General features: G+C 37.3%; 1 long non-coding RNA gene across 1 annotated transcript in view; it reads left to right on the forward strand.

The window, feature by feature from the left end:
- The first annotated feature begins 4,773 nt into the window (after nucleotides 1-4,773).
- The window catches only part of LOC120460552 (uncharacterized), a 68,027-nt gene continuing 53,541 nt past the window's right edge, over nucleotides 4,774-19,259 (forward strand). Inside the window, exon 1 of the long non-coding RNA XR_016168950.1 lies at nucleotides 4,774-4,893. This is a non-coding gene — a long non-coding RNA (uncharacterized LOC120460552). The remainder of the gene's footprint in view (nucleotides 4,894-19,259) is intronic.

Genomic DNA, 19,259 nt, shown 5'->3' on the forward strand with positions numbered 1-19,259 from the left:
GCCTTAAATTTTTAAGTATAATCAACATGGATGTTCAAGTCTTTTCAACTTAAATTGGATTAAACTGGCTTTAAAAATGAGTTGATTCTTGTATAAGGTTTTAAAATAAAGTTAAGATTTATTAAAAACGTATTTTGATGAGTTAAAGCAACATAAAAACATTATTGTCATAACTTATTGATCGTATACATTTTTTTACAGTGTATATCTGCAGCCTTTCCTAAGTCTCCAAAGAGACTTAGTAAAGCTTACCAATCAAACATGTTATTAATCATTTATGTATAGACGATAATAGCCTATACTCCAAGACCTCCCCTGAAATTCTCCCCTAAGCTTTTTCAGAAAACCCTTAGATTGCATAAAGCCTCTTTTTAAATTGTTAACCCACCTATCAGCCCTCTGGGTAAAGTAAATTGGAAAGAATGATGCTTACTGACCTTTTGTTTATCTGCCCTTCTTCTGTCTATATTAGGCACAGCTGAGTGGTTATATGGTTATTACTGTACCCCTGAGGTTCTGTAACCCTGCTCTTTCTGCTGAGGGGAGGCTTTTGCATGGAGGACGACTGTTTTTCGCAGGGAGTGATCGCTCTAGTGCTTTTATATAGCAGTGGGTGACTCCATACTGATGTGCAACGTATAGGCTAAGCACACTACAATAAACGGACAGGAATAGGTGGAGAAATCAAACATGCAAACATACAAATCCTAATTGATTTCGGCCCCCAAGGGTGAATGCAAAAAAAAAGAAAAGAAAAGAAAAGAAAGCACCCTGCATTCAATCTTTCAAATTTAATCAACAAAGTCTAAGGTAAAGACTCATACTGCAATTTTAACTTCCCATGAAGTACTGGCATTGCCAAATCATGTTTAACTTGGACTTCTCTGTGCATGCTCTTTGAGGTGGTGACCATAGACCTCCATTATATGAATGACAGGCAAGAACGGTTTGACCTAAAAATATCAAAATTGAAAATACTGCTGAAACAAAGACACCTACATCTTGGATGCCCTTGAGGTAAGATAAAACATACCAAAAATTAATTTAAAAGTGAACTATCCCTTTAAGATGTTTGTGCCACTCACTGGACATTTCAACTCTGAACTTTGGTGATAAACTCCAATGTAAAAAAAAAAAAACAAAAAAAAAAACGTTGCCATATTCACGTTCATCTGTTCTCACACACTTTTAGCGCAACTCAATGGAACTTTCACTTTGACACTGTCTCGAAACATGTATTTTTTGCAAAAATGTTGCCACAAGTAGCCTACGTTTTTCTGATGAGCCTAGGCTGAAAAACAATGCAACATTTCCACTAGAAAGTGCAAACTTACTGATGAATCATGATTTTTGCATGAAAGCATTCGCACCCTTTCATATGCAAGGTTAATAAAAGAGATCCCATGTGTTTTGGAAATGTTCCTATTGAGTTACACATAGTACCTCAACAATAAATGAAAGATCCTCCAAAGTCACCCCCCTCCAGCTCCCCTTTTGCATAAAAGCAGCTAAAGGTTGAAAGGCTGGATGATACGGAAAAACTTTGAGCTCAGACTATTTCAGGACACCGGCATCTACTCTCAGCATCCTTTTGGACTCGGAAACAGGGATCAAAGAGTGACGCCGGTCTCCGGGGAGCTCATCAGGGTGACAAGATGACGCCAGTTTGTTCAAATTGTTGCTTGTAAAATCCTGCCATATTGAATCTCCGGATGGCAAGTCAAAACAGACAGCGAACATCAACATAACAAAATGCAACAGCCTAAAATAATCTCCCAGAATATCAATGTATATTATAATACCAACAAAAACAGAACGTCCAATTGTAAATACCAGGATTTAGTGAGGGAAATGGGATATATTTAATGTCAAAATATACTGTATGTTGCAAGGTTTATGTATACCTTCTCTTTTATACATATAACGTCTGACAGCACTCATTTTAGCTTTATTAATGTCACACTATGAAGCCTCCGCATGGGTTCAGCAAACAAAATGTAAACAGCTTTATTAATAATAAACATTGCCAACATATACACTTTTGGAATATAAATCATAATAATGGTAGGACACAAAATTTGCAATATTACAGAGACTATGTGCATATATATGACAGTAATATTGTGATATATATATATATATATATATATATATATATATATATATATATATTCCTGTGTTGTAAAGCTGAATTTTCAGGATCATTACGCCAGTCTTCGGTGTTATATAATCCGTGTGTGTGTGTGTGTACCCAGTTGCCTTATTTGAACCATTAAAATAACTCCCACCTTTTCTGAGTGGAAACGTGACAGTTAAGGTACCATTTTTCAAGCTGTGAAACTGAAGGACAGCTGTGAAAATGAAGCCTAAAAAGCGGTCCAGAGATGTTGGGGTGAAATGAATACATAAATCCGTTGTTCCTTTAGCTCAACTGGTAGAGCGTCCAAGGTCACACATGCTGATAAAACAGGTATGCCTTCATAAATGTGTCTGCCAAACGAATAAATATCAATAAATTACCTAAGAAAAGGCATCCAAGTCTTGGGATGTCCCAGTGGTCAATGCCCGGCTTGTGTTATCATGAAGAGGATGCTGTATCAAACCACCCAGACACTGCTTAGGAAAGGTCATGTCTCCAAACCCTCGGCGTGAACGAGGACGACACGCTACCGAGTTCAGTGAGTGAGAATGGAGTGAAAGTGCTCCAGTCATGCACATAAAGAGCCCTGCAACATATAAAAGCTTGTATTGGAGAGTGGCACAAAAGAAACCATTAATCACAAAAAAAAACCATCTGGAGTTGCCAAAAACTGTAATGGTGACCCAGTTACAATGAGGGAGACGCCTCTGCTGTCAGATGAGAGTGGAGCTACTGTATGTTGGGAATGGAATAAGTGCACTCTGCTAACTACAAACCACCAATCAAAAGTTTGGAGGGATCAAGAGTTGTTTAATCTTGTGGCACTTTACTTGACTGACATGACACCTTCATAACCCTGACATATGTCTTGATTATGAAGGAAGGTTTATGCATGTTTATGACAACTTTCGCTTTTGAATGCAACTATGACATTGTTTAAGATGTCGTATTTGACAATGTTACTTTTTTTTGAACAAATAAATGCAGCCTTAATTAGCGAGCATAAAAACAATTTAAAAAAAACGTAATTATTACAAACTTTGACTGGTAGTGTACACTGAATGTTAATAATGCTATGTGAAAGAGCACACACAATGCAACCATTTCAACACGTCAAAACAAAAATGTTCGGCTATGCATGTTGGTCAGATAAAAAGATATTACTGGTATTATGGCCCTGGTCCATCCATCAAAATGGAGATGAAAGGTCACATTGAGCATTTTGCATTGTAAGATTGCATGTGTTTTCTGCACATTTTCACAAATGTAGAAGGTCAAAAAGTTTGCAAAGTGCATACAGTGTTCTACACACTCTCAGAAAAAAAGGTACAAAAGCTGTCACTGGGGCTGCTATACCTTTTCAAAAGGTACACTTTTGTACATATTAGCACCTGAAATACATATTAGCACCTGAAATGGACATATCAGCACCCGAAATGGACATAATAGTTCATGAAATGGACATATTAGCACCTAAAATGTACATATTACCACCTAAAAAGGACATATTTTCTCCTGAAATGGACATATGAGCACCTAAAATGTACATATTGTTACCTAAAATGTACATATTAACACCTAAAATATACTTATTAGCACCTAAAATTTACATATTACAACCTAAAATGGACATATGAGCACCTAAAATGTATTGGCACCTATAAAGGTACATATTAGCTCCTGAAATGAACATATGAGCACATAAAATGTACATATTAACACCTAAAATGTACTTATTAACACCTAAAATGTACTTATTAGCACCTTAAATGTACATATTAACACTTAAAATGTATATATCAGCACCTAAATGTACGTATTAGCACCTAAAATTTACAAAAGTTTACCTTTTGAGAAGGTACAGCCCCAGTGACAGCTTTTGTACCTTTTTTTTCTGAGAGTGCAGGAATAGTAGCAATGTAGATGTGTTTTTTCAAACAATTAAAGGCAGGGGTGTATGGTAAAAAAAAAGAGGTGGGTAAACTATAAATTCTGGTGGACCACGACGTGGTCACCCGGTAAGGTGGGCTACTGCCTATAGGGATGGCTCGACATTGCCTTTTCATACGCTTGTCCTTCGGACAAGTAAATCTGCCATTAATTTGTCAGAGAAAAAAAAGTTCCTCATCCGCATTTTTTATTTTTATTTTGTGTGTTGATTTATTCTGAAACAATATTCTCGTCAGTGTTCGATCAGCTTTGATATTTAATTCACCATATTGTAATATCTGCACCTTTAAAGGGCATCCCCTCCCACAATATTATTAAATGTATGCTTCATCTTTCATTTTAAATTCCTAAATTTGATCAATAAATTCAATTATTTTAAATAATAAGACACTATAGATAGATTGTTACCCTAGGGGCTGATCGAATAAAATCGTTTACACTGAAAAATTACAATTGCATAAAATAATGTTGTGAAATTGATTTAAATGTACATATAAGAAACGTTGGAAAGAACATTTAACACTAAACCACCAGTAGGTGGCGGCATGCGGCCGTCTTAATGATTGAGTCATTGATTCATTCATTCAAACGATTCGTTCAAACGGCTGATTCATTCAAGAATGAGACAGATGTTTATGAATGGGTCATTGACTCAATCGATTCGTTCAAAATGCTGAATCATTCAGTAATTGAAAACAGGTTGAGTGTTCCTGTGACATGCGCCGTGGTTCTGTTGTGATTTTTGTTTGGAACTATTTTCGCTGCAGAAACAGGACAAAAACAGCCAATATTGCATCTAAAATGTAAGTGATTTCATTTTAACTCTTTATTGAACTGTTGTAGGAAATCTATGTCACATTTTCAATCGTGATGGTGTTCAGGAAAAAAACATGAGGCTGCTTAACATATGTTCAAAATTTAAAAACTCCACATTTAGATTTTTATAGGCAATATGTTGTTAACTGAGTGTGTGTGCTGCGCTCATTGTGTAGATTTATGCTCGAGAGGCTGCGCGCGAGCGTCAACAGTGCAACCTTACCCAACAACAACAACAACAACACTGTCAGTAATGCGTTCGTCTTAGGTTTAACTAGCTATGAAACTGAACAATATGAAACTAGTTAGTTAGAGGTGGATACGCACTTTGGAGGTGGGTAAACGCTATTTCCGAATATTGGGAGGCGTGTAAACGGCGTTTAGCCTCCACTACATCCCTGATTACAGTGTGTAAATTCCAAAATGTAAAAATATGGTATAAATTTGACCAAAAATATCAATCATAATTCAAAAAAAGCGTTCTGTCACACTTCTGTGGTTTGAATTAATTCATTTATCATGAGACAAAATTGAAATAACCATTAAACATGCAAATATTGTGTGTCAAGACATACTCAAGACTGACTTAATGCATTTCTCAGTATACATGGAACCTTTTTGATATAAGAGTTCTTTAAAACTGTAAAGAACCCTATGGTTCTATTTAGAACATTACTTTAGAGTAGTAGGCCTAACATTTTGCTGTGAGCCTGCATTTCCTATAATGCTAAAATATCCGGAAATACTGCTAGAAAAGCTGCTTCAGTCCAATGAAAAACAGAAACTCGGGTCGCTTGCAAGGACAAACACAAGATCAAATTAACATTGCAATGACCCAATAAAAAGGGTGACTTAAAATGACCCAGTTAAATATCTGATCTGACCTTGATCTGAGTCCACTTGAAATGTTTAACCTTTTTGTCTCCTTGACCTAATTGATTACCAATCTGACATAATATAAATAAAATAAAATAAATAAATTATGTATTATTTTTATTATTATTTTGAATTCCGTTTATGCTGTACTTGTGCAGAACTGTATTGCAATTCTCTCTTCTTTTTTTCATGGCGTTCACATGTTTTTCACAGTGACTAAATTTCAAGAAAAAATAAAGACCACATTAATGGACCTCTATTTAGACAATTAATTATGTTCCCGAGATTTGAAATGATACAAATTAAGTCTATTGTCACTTTAAAATGGTTGAACTATTTTTATATTTTTTATCATACAAATTCTATATTGACTAAATGACCTTTTAATGTCATTTGAATACAGTATAAGTGTGATGACAACATCATAGAGAAGCCCTTAATCATCTGGCCATTGCTTTCTTTACAAACCATTACACAGTATATTCCGTTGAAATAACTTCCTCTTAGAAACTCTTTTTTTTTTTCGAGCCAGACAGTCACATGATGGATTGCTTAATTAAGGTGAAAGACAATGAGTGAGTACTTTCATTGTGTTTGGCCTCTCTGGATTGAGGGAAAAATTGATTGCTCTTTTAAGACAACTTCCTCTGCCCCTTGGGAAATGTCACGTATTTCATTTACACGCGTTTGAGCCCTTGTCCCTGTAGAGTACTATACACCAGACACTGTAAACTGGTCTGCAGATTAGACAGGGAAATGGCTCTATGTGTATCTAGGGCGAGATGGGAGAAACATACTAATGTGGACTTCTATCTAGAATATGACCAGTGTTGGGAGTAACGCATTACAAAAGTAATACATTACAGTAACATATTACTTTTTGCAGTAACGCAGTAGTGTAAGGCATTACTAATCAATTTTCAGTAATATTTTACTCGTTACATGTTCAGTGAGGCTTGTATTACTGTTGTATTACAGTGTATTGTCTGCTTTTACTTCTTAAAGGCAACAGACTATGTGAAAGTTTTAAAGCAGTCTTTTAGTGCCACTTCAGAGCGGTCGCGTCTGTAACATTGTTTTTCCCTCATAAATGCGAACACGAAAACTAAAATAAAATGAATATTTTAAGTTCTATGGAGACTGGAGAGCCAACCCTTCCTCATCCGATTTGCGCAGTGTTAACAGAATTACAAAAAATCGATTTTGCCTCCTATTTTTTTGTCACGCATGAATGTGTGTCTTTTCCCTAATATTAAAAATAAAACATAGACTGATATTTGTCTAATGTCTGGAGTCCTTTAAGGAAGTAGCCCATATACGTTTCAATACATGTGTTTTCTGAGAATTTTTATTTCAAGTTTTGACTGCAAATGTCATCATGTCCATAATGCTGGACTTCCCCAATTTTAAATAATTTATCCTCAACTAGTTTTGTGGTGTAGGTCTACGTATTTTATAATGTTAACTTCAAATAATACTAATAGCCTAATTTAAAGATAAGGCAGCATTGGATATGGACGGTAAGGAGAATAACGCTGGAGTTGGAAGAGGTTTGTCGCGATTCTGTAGGTTTGTTGATCTGAGTCGTGTGGCGAATCGCGATTTCGGTTTCATATTGCATATCGTTACAGCCCAAAAGTTAAGTTCTACTTAGTTATTTTGGTGAAAGTAACTCAAAAGTAATACATGAGTAGTGTAACGCATTACAATTCTGGGACAGTAATATTGTAAGGTAATGAATTACTTTTAAATAACAGTAACAAGTAATACCTAATGTATTACAGTTTGGAAGTAACTTGCACAACACTGAATATGACCAGCGCTGAAGGTGAACTGACACTTTCATCGAATGACCATTGAGAATATCTGGGTCATATTTAACCAAAAAAAATAGGCAAACAATTCTAGTATAATCCAATAGGGTTTGTTTTGCATTGTGACTTCGTACTTGTGCCTTTAAAGGAAATACAATATGTTATGGAGCTCCTAAAAGGACATGGTGAAGGAAACAAATATATGAGATGCGAGGAAAAATGCTTTTTCGCTCTCTCGCTTTGCAATCAAGTTTCAAAAAAGAAAATTTGTAATCACTTGAGAGAACGCAAAGGTTTTGCGAGCGAATGCAACGTTTCTCAGGGAACACAACCTTTTTGACAAGAGAACGCAAAATGTGTTGTGCAATATTCTCATTACTGTGCAAAACAACAACAGCAACAAAAATGCATGTTAGGTATTTGTTGTAATTTTTTTTTGTTGCAAATTTGTGCCGATTTACATTTAAAAAAACATTTTTCTGTTTGTTTGCCTAACTTTGTGATGACATGGCCTACCTGTGTTTGAATCCTTTCAGTAGTTAAAAATGCACAAAGCTAAGCTTTGTAATTCCTAGGAACGTATGTCTACAAGTCTGGTACGGCGGTGGTCTAATTTGTATTCTCTGTTTTAAAGCATCCACACAACTGATGCAAATGCACGTATAGTCGCATGCATGTCACATATCTAGAGTGAAATGAAGATGGACTCTTAAACTGCAGGCCACAGATTATGAGCTGTGTTTAACTTTACATTTATACACTGCACTTGTCTACATCCACAATGCAGTTCTGTATGCTAATGCCACTAAAACCAAACTGAGTCACAGGCTCTAATATGAGATACAGAGTGAGTTAGTGTGTGTGTGAGAGAGAGAGAGAGAGAGAGAGAGAGAGAAAAGAAAACACTTCCCTCACGGATCCTCACATGTATGATTAGTCCGAATGCAAACCGGAATTGGAAAGCAATCAAAAGTTTTCCGCGAGGTGTCGTGCAGGCCTTGTTGATTGCCATCAACATTTTAGATGACGCACCGTTTTTTTCTTTCTCCTTCCAAAAATACTCCACATACCACAACATTATATACAATACATGAGAAAATCACATCTTATTTCACGCTCTGACATGGCCTGTAGATGAAATCTCTTCAATATATAATTGTTTCTTCAAGACTGCAATGAGATTTAACCTGTTAACTGTCACCCCCCCTTTTTTGAATAGACATGAAAATGCACATTTCGAACTTAAATGGTTGTAATTCAAGAATGCTTTGGAATATAGACATATGATTGGTCTTGTTTTAAAGAAGACATTTGGCAGATTTTTGTAGAAGTGAAATAAATTAAGAAAGTGAAACAGAAAAAAAGTTATAGAAGTTTGAGTTTATGGAAATGTACAATGTAAAAATATTAATTATTCATATTTTACATAAAATATATATTTTCAAAACCTGGGCTACTCTAAAATGGCAGAAAGATCAAAGCCAAAAATCTGAACAAGTTGTGTTTCAAATTTTAGGTTGATATCTCAAAAAATGAGCTTTCAGTAAGATTTTGTTTGAGCGCAGTACCAAACTTTTTCACTAGGGCACAATCAGACTCCATTACTGCCCATATAAGGGCGCCTGCATTTCCATTCCTGTTTTGAGTGATATGAACCATTATTTTCACAATTTTCATACAATTTCTGAAGTAGAGATCCTATTCAGAAGTAGCATGGGAAGTTTGGCAGATTTTGATATGAATTGAACCTCTAAGAAACACATACAAAGAACACGCATGTAAGTCATAGCTAGCTGACACGTCACAAATGGTGAATTTATAATTTTTTTCTTGATATTTCAAACTTTTCAGACCTTTTTTTTCCAAAATAATTGAATGGATTCTATCTTTTGAACTTTTGGCATGAAAACAAACTGAGGTATCTACCATTTTTTCATGATTTTTCATGTTTACTGCTATTTTAAAATAAAGGTCTGAACACGCCTTATGAGTATGAAAATATTCTTGTTTTATATTGATAAATTATGCCTCCTCTGTAATATATTTTGAAAATCAGTCACCAAATATGGAAACTAGAGATTGTAAGCTTTCAAATGATATATAGTTTGTCAATATTATTTAAGGTATTTACTAAGATATTATTGTTTTAAAAATATAGTGGCAAACGTCCCACCTGTGGGACGGTGACAGTTAAGTGGTTAAAAGAGGAAAATGGAGACTTAAAACATGTTTCCAAAAGCAATTTTCAAAATAGATTTCTCAATATGAACTCAAACTCATTTCATCAAATTAATCCAAAACCAGATTATTCATTTCAGAGGAAACACCTGAGACAACATTGATACTTCTGTGAAACAACTGAAAGCTCCATTAAGTCTCATGAGCCATGAAAGACCAATATTTTGTGCATTTATTTTTCCTTGGCAGAAAGCAAAACTTGTTTGTCTAACTTTATTGATAAGCAGTGTTGGGAGTAACGCATTACAAAAGTAATACATTACAGTAACATATTACTTTTTGCAGTAACGCAGTAGTGTAAGGCATTACTAATCAATTTTCAGTAATATTTTACTCGTTACATGTTCAGTGAGGCTTGTATTACTGTTGTATTACAGTGTATTGTCTGCTTTTACTTCTTAAAGGCAACAGACTATGTGAAAGTTTTAAAGCAGTCTTTTAGTGCCACTTCAGAGCGGTCGCGTCTGTAACATTGTTTTTCCCTCATAAATGCGAACACGAAAACTAAAATAAAATGAATATTTTAAGTTCTATGGAGACTGGAGAGCCAACCCTTCCTCATCCGATTTGCGCAGTGTTAACAGAATTACAAAAAATCGATTTTGCCTCCTATTTTTTTGTCACGCATGAATGTGTGTCTTTTCCCTAATATTAAAAATAAAACATAGACTGATATTTGTCTAATGTCTGGAGTCCTTTAAGGAAGTAGCCCATATACGTTTCAATACATGTGTTTTCTGAGAATTTTTATTTCAAGTTTTGACTGCAAATGTCATCATGTCCATAATGCTGGACTTCCCCAATTTTAAATAATTTATCCTCAACTAGTTTTGTGGTGTAGGTCTACGTATTTTATAATGTTAACTTCAAATAATACTAATAGCCTAATTTAAAGATAAGGCAGCATTGGATATGGACGGTAAGGAGAATAACGCTGGAGTTGGAAGAGGTTTGTCGCGATTCTGTAGGTTTGTTGATCTGAGTCGTGTGGCGAATCGCGATTTCGGTTTCATATTGCATATCGTTACAGCCCAAAAGTTAAGTTCTACTTAGTTATTTTGGTGAAAGTAACTCAAAAGTAATACATGAGTAGTGTAACGCATTACAATTCTGGGACAGTAATATTGTAAGGTAATGAATTACTTTTAAATAACAGTAACAAGTAATACCTAATGTATTACAGTTTGGAAGTAACTTGCACAACACTGAATATGACCAGCGCTGAAGGTGAACTGACACTTTCATCGAATGACCATTGAGAATATCTGGGTCATATTTAACCAAAAAAAATAGGCAAACAATTCTAGTATAATCCAATAGGGTTTGTTTTGCATTGTGACTTCGTACTTGTGCCTTTAAAGGAAATACAATATGTTATGGAGCTCCTAAAAGGACATGGTGAAGGAAACAAATATATGAGATGCGAGGAAAAATGCTTTTTCGCTCTCTCGCTTTGCAATCAAGTTTCAAAAAAGAAAATTTGTAATCACTTGAGAGAACGCAAAGGTTTTGCGAGCGAATGCAACGTTTCTCAGGGAACACAACCTTTTTGACAAGAGAACGCAAAATGTGTTGTGCAATATTCTCATTACTGTGCAAAACAACAACAGCAACAAAAATGCATGTTAGGTATTTGTTGTAATTTTTTTTTGTTGCAAATTTGTGCCGATTTACATTTAAAAAAACATTTTTCTGTTTGTTTGCCTAACTTTGTGATGACATGGCCTACCTGTGTTTGAATCCTTTCAGTAGTTAAAAATGCACAAAGCTAAGCTTTGTAATTCCTAGGAACGTATGTCTACAAGTCTGGTACGGCGGTGGTCTAATTTGTATTCTCTGTTTTAAAGCATCCACACAACTGATGCAAATGCACGTATAGTCGCATGCATGTCACATATCTAGAGTGAAATGAAGATGGACTCTTAAACTGCAGGCCACAGATTATGAGCTGTGTTTAACTTTACATTTATACACTGCACTTGTCTACATCCACAATGCAGTTCTGTATGCTAATGCCACTAAAACCAAACTGAGTCACAGGCTCTAATATGAGATACAGAGTGAGTTAGTGTGTGTGTGAGAGAGAGAGAGAGAGAGAGAGAGAGAGAAAAGAAAACACTTCCCTCACGGATCCTCACATGTATGATTAGTCCGAATGCAAACCGGAATTGGAAAGCAATCAAAAGTTTTCCGCGAGGTGTCGTGCAGGCCTTGTTGATTGCCATCAACATTTTAGATGACGCACCGTTTTTTTCTTTCTCCTTCCAAAAATACTCCACATACCACAACATTATATACAATACATGAGAAAATCACATCTTATTTCACGCTCTGACATGGCCTGTAGATGAAATCTCTTCAATATATAATTGTTTCTTCAAGACTGCAATGAGATTTAACCTGTTAACTGTCACCCCCCCTTTTTTGAATAGACATGAAAATGCACATTTCGAACTTAAATGGTTGTAATTCAAGAATGCTTTGGAATATAGACATATGATTGGTCTTGTTTTAAAGAAGACATTTGGCAGATTTTTGTAGAAGTGAAATAAATTAAGAAAGTGAAACAGAAAAAAAGTTATAGAAGTTTGAGTTTATGGAAATGTACAATGTAAAAATATTAATTATTCATATTTTACATAAAATATATATTTTCAAAACCTGGGCTACTCTAAAATGGCAGAAAGATCAAAGCCAAAAATCTGAACAAGTTGTGTTTCAAATTTTAGGTTGATATCTCAAAAAATGAGCTTTCAGTAAGATTTTGTTTGAGCGCAGTACCAAACTTTTTCACTAGGGCACAATCAGACTCCATTACTGCCCATATAAGGGCGCCTGCATTTCCATTCCTGTTTTGAGTGATATGAACCATTATTTTCACAATTTTCATACAATTTCTGAAGTAGAGATCCTATTCAGAAGTAGCATGGGAAGTTTGGCAGATTTTGATATGAATTGAACCTCTAAGAAACACATACAAAGAACACGCATGTAAGTCATAGCTAGCTGACACGTCACAAATGGTGAATTTATAATTTTTTTCTTGATATTTCAAACTTTTCAGACCTTTTTTTTCCAAAATAATTGAATGGATTCTATCTTTTGAACTTTTGGCATGAAAACAAACTGAGGTATCTACCATTTTTTCATGATTTTTCATGTTTACTGCTATTTTAAAATAAAGGTCTGAACACGCCTTATGAGTATGAAAATATTCTTGTTTTATATTGATAAATTATGCCTCCTCTGTAATATATTTTGAAAATCAGTCACCAAATATGGAAACTAGAGATTGTAAGCTTTCAAATGATATATAGTTTGTCAATATTATTTAAGGTATTTACTAAGATATTATTGTTTTAAAAATATAGTGGCAAACGTCCCACCTGTGGGACGGTGACAGTTAAGTGGTTAAAAGAGGAAAATGGAGACTTAAAACATGTTTCCAAAAGCAATTTTCAAAATAGATTTCTCAATATGAACTCAAACTCATTTCATCAAATTAATCCAAAACCAGATTATTCATTTCAGAGGAAACACCTGAGACAACATTGATACTTCTGTGAAACAACTGAAAGCTCCATTAAGTCTCATGAGCCATGAAAGACCAATATTTTGTGCATTTATTTTTCCTTGGCAGAAAGCAAAACTTGTTTGTCTAACTTTATTGATAAGCAGTGTTGGGAGTAACGCATTACAAAAGTAATACATTACAGTAACATATTACTTTTTGCAGTAACGCAGTAGTGTAAGGCATTACTAATCAATTTTCAGTAATATTTTACTCGTTACATGTTCAGTGAGGCTTGTATTACTGTTGTATTACAGTGTATTGTCTGCTTTTACTTCTTAAAGGCAACAGACTATGTGAAAGTTTTAAAGCAGTCTTTTAGTGCCACTTCAGAGCGGTCGCGTCTGTAACATTGTTTTTCCCTCATAAATGCGAACACGAAAACTAAAATAAAATGAATATTTTAAGTTCTATGGAGACTGGAGAGCCAACCCTTCCTCATCCGATTTGCGCAGTGTTAACAGAATTACAAAAAATCGATTTTGCCTCCTATTTTTTTGTCACGCATGAATGTGTGTCTTTTCCCTAATATTAAAAATAAAACATAGACTGATATTTGTCTAATGTCTGGAGTCCTTTAAGGAAGTAGCCCATATACGTTTCAATACATGTGTTTTCTGAGAATTTTTATTTCAAGTTTTGACTGCAAATGTCATCATGTCCATAATGCTGGACTTCCCCAATTTTAAATAATTTATCCTCAACTAGTTTTGTGGTGTAGGTCTACGTATTTTATAATGTTAACTTCAAATAATACTAATAGCCTAATTTAAAGATAAGGCAGCATTGGATATGGACGGTAAGGAGAATAACGCTGGAGTTGGAAGAGGTTTGTCGCGATTCTGTAGGTTTGTTGATCTGAGTCGTGTGGCGAATCGCGATTTCGGTTTCATATTGCATATCGTTACAGCCCAAAAGTTAAGTTCTACTTAGTTATTTTGGTGAAAGTAACTCAAAAGTAATACATGAGTAGTGTAACGCATTACAATTCTGGGACAGTAATATTGTAAGGTAAAGAATTACTTTTAAATAACAGTAACAAGTAATACCTAATCTATTACAGTTTGGAAGTAACTTGCACAACACTGTTGATAAGAACACATTTTTAAAGAGACATGTCATATACTATATTTGCATGTTTGACATGATTTAACCCCACCCCTAAACCTACCCAGCCCCACCCCCTGATCCCTAACCTCACCCCTAAACCTACCCAGCTCCACCCCCTGATCCCTAACCCAACCCCTAAACCTACCCAGCTCCACCCCTAAACCTACCCAACTCCACCCCTGATCCATAAACCCACCCCTAAACCTACCCAGCTCCACCCCTGATCCATAAACCCAACCCTAAACCTACCCAGCTCCACCCCCTGATCCCTAACCCAACCCTAAACCTACCCAGCTCCACCCCCTGATCCATAAACCCAACCCTAAACCTACCCAGCTCCACCCCCTGATCCCTAACCCAACCCTAAACCTACCCAGCTCCACCCCTGATCCATAAACCCAACCCTAAACCTACCCAGCTCCACCCCCTGATCCCTAACCCAACCCTAAACCTACCCAACTCCACCCCTGATCCATAAACCCAACCATAAACCTACCCAGCTCCACCCCCTGATCCCTAACCCCACCCCTAAATCTACCTAACTCCACCCCTTGATCCCTAAACCTACCCAACTCCACCCCCGATCCCAAAACCCAACCCTAAACCTACCCAGCTCCACCCCCTGACCCCTATCCCCACCCCTAAACCTACCCAGCTCCACCCCCTGATCCTAAACCCACCCCTAAACCTACCCAACTCCACCCCTGATCCATAAACCCACCCCTAAACCTACCCAGCTCCACCCCTGATCCATAAACCCAACCCTAAACCTACCCAGCTCCACCCCCTGATCCCTAACCCAACCCTAAACCTACCCAGCTCCACCCCCTGATCCCTAACCCAACCCTAAACCTACCCAGCTCCACCCCCTGATCCTAAACCCACCCCTAAACCTACCCAACTCCACCCCTGATCCATAAACCCAACCCTAAACCTACCCAGCTCCACCCCCTGATCCCTAACCCCACCCCCAAATCTACCCAACTCCACCCCTTGATCCCTAAACCCAACCCTAAACCTACCCAGCTCCACCCCCTGACCCCTATCCCCACCCCTAAACCGACCCAGCTCCACCCCCTAAATAGACCTCAACATTGTAAATCTCCAATTATTTAAACTGCCATTTTCTTGAACAAGCAGCATGGGACAACGCATTCTCACCCCAAGGCGTCACCTTTGACCATGCTTCAATATTTGACGTTTTAGGCGCCCTTTAGCGTCACTTACATGACGCGATCCTACGGCGTCATCTAACTGACGCTAAAGAAAAAGCGTCTGTTAGAGGACGCGGTTAGGTTTAGGGTACACGCGATCCTAGGGCGTCATCTAACTGACGCTAAAGGGCGCCTAAAGCGTCAGATATTGAAGCATGTCCAAATGCTTCCCAAGGCGTCAGTTAGGTGACGCCTTGGGAGTGAGAATGGGCTGCATGGGAGTATGATTATATAGAGGTGCATTTAAACTGCCATTTTCTTGAACAAGCAGCATGGGACAACGCATTCTCACCCCAAGGCGTCACCTTTGACCATGCTTCAATATTTGACGTTTTAGGCGCCCTTTAGCGTCACTTACATGACGCGATCCTACGGCGTCATCTAACTGACGCTAAAGAAAAAGCGTCTGTTAGAGGACACGGTTAGGTTTAGGTGTGGGGTGGGGGTAGGGTACACGCGATCCTAGGGCGTCATCTAACTGACGCTAAAGGGCGCCTAAAGCGTCAGATATTGAAGCATGTCCAAATGCTTCCCAAGGCGTCAGTTAGGTGACGCCTTGGGAGTGAGAATGGGCTGCATGGGAGTATGATTATATAGAGGTGCATAGAGGTCACTATTATCAAACGAACTGAAACCATTTGTGTCACAATGAAGATAAACAGTCGGAATTTCTTTACATAACAACAAACAACGGATTTCATTGAACCCTCTCTTTATCAAGGACAAGTAAGCAACCTTGAGGATTGAAGAGTTCCCTGTATCTGTCTGTGCTGTATTGGGCTGCAATCCCGCTTCAGGGTAGTGCTTTGATGTGAGCCAAGGAGACCAATTCCAATTGATTCTCTCAAGAATCGTGTTTACCTAGACATGGTCCAGAAACCTCTGCGACAGAAACTGGACACACACACACACACACACCTACGTCCAGACAAACTCATAAACATGCATGAAAATGGGACACATAAGCTAAAAACCCTTGAAATGTGATCAGAGCTTAAACCAAACTCTTTGAGTCCAACCCCCGGCCTCCATTCCTCCCGTGTCTTTCTTGTTCTGTTTCTCTGTCATCTCTAATGATCTATCCCCACATCCTGTCAGCCAATCCCCATGATGCTTTGCTACTCCTTCTTCGTTCTCACCCTTTGACTGTCAGCGTCCCGGATCTTCTCATCTTCTCATGTTCTCATCTTCTCGTGTTCCTCACAATCTTCTCCTCTCAGAGTTATCGTCTTGACACGTCTTCCCTACGTACATTTTATTTCCTGACTATTATTCTGTCCTGCCAGAGGAAGACGTCAAATGTTGGTGCATAATGTCGGATAGACGTGAGATGCTAGAATGGAGATATCCTCTACCCACGGTGACCATGAGAACAAGGTTTATCGTGGGCAAGATGCTGCTTGTATCCTGTATCTTTAAGGGAGGTTTGTCTTGCTAGTATCCCACTCGTTTAGTCTTTTCTCTCTGCATTTCTCATTATTTCTCGCTCTGGCTTCTTGAGAATTTCTCCCACAACCCATCTGTTCCTCTAGTCCTATAAGTCATTCATACTGTCAGAGACAAGCCCACACAGCCACAAGTCATCCATCCAAAGTGTCTGTGATTCAGCTGTTGAAGCATTGTCATTTGCTGATTTAGTCATATTGGACAGAATTGATCAAATTCTTCACATGTAAATTTCCTGTGCATCTCCCCAGAGGGAATTGCTCTTTCATGGGTCAGGGACATAAGTGAGCTCTCAGTTGTTGGCTTGGGAGCAATTCACACACAGCATGTTTTATATTTGATACGCACATTTATTGGGCCTGATGTTCAATCTATTACATGCCATTCGGTGTGCTGTATCAATAGTTTATAGTATTTTAGCAAAAGGCCTTTTGATAAAATTGTTAAACATCTTTTTTTTTTATGGTCACAGTATTACTTGTATAAGTAATATTTTAAGATGAACACTTAATGGACTAAAGTAACTTGGGTTTACTTGATTATCCATGTATTCTATTTTAGATAAATCATGTTAAAATGTGACTAGGCCTATTGAATAAGCCTTTGAGGAACATTTATTTGCAAATATCTCATCATTGTATCCCATTGCATACCGTTTTTGATCACTCAAGCTTTGATCATAAAGATATATTATTGAGAGATATACAATTTCATGAATTTACATTAAAGGGGTCATGAACTGGCTTTTTAAATTTTATTATATCGTTGTCCGAGGTCAAATTATGACGTCCGCTTGGTTTTTGCATTCAAAAATATCAAAATGAATAAGTAATAGGCTATTTTGTACCCTAGTTTTGAGCCTAGCTGAAAAACGCTCGGTTTTTATGGGCGTCTCGCACTGAAGACTTGGAAGTTAACGGCCACTGCTGTGAGTGGATAACAGTTTTGCATATTATAATGAGTTTCAAATGATATTCAACAAAAAATGCATATGCAAACTTTCATAGATTCTAAACATTCAATAAACTATTCCATTTCCCCTCCATTTGTCAGGCTTTACAGGAAATATTTGAGCTGATATTGAAAAATCTTGTGGACAATCTGCTGTCTTGGCAAATGTGAGCACAGTTTAAGATCTCAAAATAAAAGTATAAAGAAAAAAATCCGAGACGCAGGAGCAAACTGAGATATTTTGCCCTCTACATCGTCTCATTTCCGTCTAGGGTAAAATCTAAATAGATGTCATTTGAGATTATTATTACTTTTTTTTTTTTTTCTAAAGGAGCATTTCAATAGCACTACCGGTACCGGACCATGACAAGCACCTTAATCATTTCTGTGCTTTATTCAGGTCAAGGTAAATGTGGAGATGGGACACTCAGGCTGTAAACAGAAGCTTCTCTGTAGGGTTTCATGAGCAATGCCTTTGATTCTGTCCTTTGATCCATTTATAAGTGCTCATGCTATCTCGTGAATACAGCACGGCCAGGGGACAGAGGCCGCCTGGAATACATAACCACTTAACGACTCACCTTCTCTTTGGCTGATAAACACTCACTGTCTCACTAGCAAACACACACATACACTCTCTCTCTGTCCCTCAGAGTCAGCCAGGGCCGCACCATTCACAAATACACTAATGAAAATACCTGGAAAGCTGAATAAGTAGGCTAGTGAACACTTTTGCTAGTGTTCACGTTATGAAAAAGTCTCATCCCAAGACGTCAGTTATATTATCTTTTGACTATACGTCAACATTCGCCTTTTTAGGGTACCCTTAAACGTCGGTTAGATGACGTTATCGGATCCTAACCCTACCCCAGACCTAAACCTACCCCGTCACCTAACCGACGTTAAAGGTAAAGCGTCAGTTGTATGACGGCCCGGGATCGTCAACTAACCGACGTTTAAGGGTACCCTAAAAAGGCGGATGTTGACGTATGGTCAAAAGACGTCCCAAGACGTCAGTCATATGACGACTTGGGATGAGACCGTGTTATTATTTCTGTTATGAAAATGTTCTCTCAACATTCACTCTTTTATGTGGACATTAGAAAAATGACATTTTTATCATTTTGGTAACA

This window comes from Pimephales promelas, chromosome 6, assembly GCF_988280905.1.
Source record: "Pimephales promelas chromosome 6, fPimPro1.hap1.1, whole genome shotgun sequence".
NCBI classification, from domain to species: domain Eukaryota; kingdom Metazoa; phylum Chordata; class Actinopteri; order Cypriniformes; family Leuciscidae; genus Pimephales; species Pimephales promelas.